Consider the following 2,073-nt stretch of genomic DNA (forward strand, 5'->3'; position numbering starts at 1 on the left):
AGAAATCAAAATTGAAATTCAAAAATTCCTTGAATCAAACGAGAATGAAAACACAACATACCAAAATCTTTGGGACACAGCAAAAGCAGTGATCAGAGACCAATTTATAGCAATAAATGCACACGTCAAAAAAGAAACAGCCAAAATAAACACTTTAAATGACATCTCCAACAATTAGAAAAAGAACAGCAAGAAAAGTTTACAGTCACCAGAAGAAAGGAAATACTAAAGATTCACGCAGAAATCAATGAAACAGAAAATAGAAGGACGATAGAAAAAAATCAACAAGACCAGAAGTTGGTTTTTTGCAAAGATCAATAAAATTGACAAACCACTGGCAAATATAAGAAAGGGAAAGAGGTAGAGAAAAAAATAACACAAATAAGAAACAAAATGGTTGACATCACAACAAAACCAACTGAAATAAAAAGGATAGTATCAGGATACTGAAAAACTATATTCCAACAAATTTGAAAATCTGGAAGAAATGGACACCTAAACTAATACAGACTGACGTGGAAAAGTTGAACAGACCCATAACAAAAGAAGAAATTAAACAGGTCATCAAAAAATTACCAACAAAAAAAACCCTGGCCCAGACAGTTTCACTGGAGAATTCTACCAAACATTCAAAGAACTGACACCAATCCTACCCAAACTATTCCAAAACATAGTTGTTGCTGTTGTTATGTGCCGTTGAGTCAGCCTCGACTCATAGCAACACCTCCTTGGGTTTCTGAGGCAATATCACTACAGAAATAGGTTGCCCAACCTTTCTTCTGAGGAGTGGCTGGTGGGTTTGAACTGCCAGCCTTCGGCTTAACAGTCAAGTACCTTGGACACTACGCTACCAGAGCTCCTTTCCAAAACATAGAAAAGGATGGAATCCTCCCTAACTCATTTTATGAAGCAAGCATAAACTTTATACCAAAACCAGGCAAAGACATCACTCAAAAGGAAAACTACAGACCAATATCCCTCATGAATATAGATGCAAATATATTCAATAAAATCCTAGCCAATAGACTCCAATAACATATCAAGAAAATAATTCATTAGGACCAAGTGGGGATCATATCAGGTATGCAAAGATGGTTCAACATTAGAAAAACAATCAACGTCATCCACTACATAAACAAAAGGAGAAGAATCACATGATCTATCAATCGATGCTGAAAAGGCATTTAATAAAATCCAACACCCATTCCTGATCAAAATTCTCAGCCAAATAGGAATAGAAGGGACATTCCTCAACATAATAAAGGGCATAGATACAAAACCAACAGCCAACATTATTCTCAATGGAGAAAGACTGAAACCATTCCCCTTGCGAACAAGAACCAGACAAGGATGCCCTCTATCACCACTTCTAATCAACATTGTATTGGAAGTCCTAGCCAGGGCCATAAAGCAAGAAAGGGAAATCAAAGGCACCCAGATTGGTAAGCAAGAAATCAAACTATCCCCATTTGCTGATGATATGATCCCACACCTAGAAAACCCAAGAGACTCAGTAAAATATCTACTGGAACTAATTTAAAGATTTAGCATTGTGGCAGGATACAAGATCAACATCCAAAAATCTGGTAGATTCCTCTACACCAGCAAAGAGTTGCTGAAAATGAAACAAGGAAATCAATATCATTTACAATAGCTACCAAAAAAATAAAATACTTGGGAATAAATCTTACCAGGGACACAAAACATCTATACAAAGAAAACTGTAAAACACTACTTCAAAAAACCGTAAGACATCAACATAAATGGAAGAACATACCATGCTTGTGGATAGAAAGATTGAACATTGTGAAAATGTCAATTCTACCCAAGCAATCTATACATTCAATGCAATTCCAATCCAAATCCCATCAACATTCTTTAAGGATATGGAAAAATCAATCACTAACTTTATATGGAAAGGAAAGAGACCTCAGATAAGCAAAGCACTACTGAAGAAGAACAACAAAGTAGGAGGTCTCACACTGCCAGATCTCAAAACTTACTATATAGCCACATAGACCAATGGAATAAAATTGAGAACCCAGAAATAGATCCATTGACCTACGGTCAGCT

General features: G+C 36.0%; 1 protein-coding gene across 1 annotated transcript in view; it reads right to left on the reverse strand.

Moving 5' to 3' along the window:
- Positions 1-2,073, reverse strand: part of ZNF367 (zinc finger protein 367) — a 28,048-nt gene that overhangs the window by 4,416 nt on the left and 21,559 nt on the right. The gene's annotated exons all lie outside the window — the stretch shown is intronic.

Source organism: Orycteropus afer, unplaced genomic scaffold (assembly GCF_000298275.1).
Source record: "Orycteropus afer afer isolate SDZICR_OR568_19922 unplaced genomic scaffold, OryAfe1.0 scaffold00005, whole genome shotgun sequence".
Taxonomy (NCBI): domain Eukaryota; kingdom Metazoa; phylum Chordata; class Mammalia; order Tubulidentata; family Orycteropodidae; genus Orycteropus; species Orycteropus afer.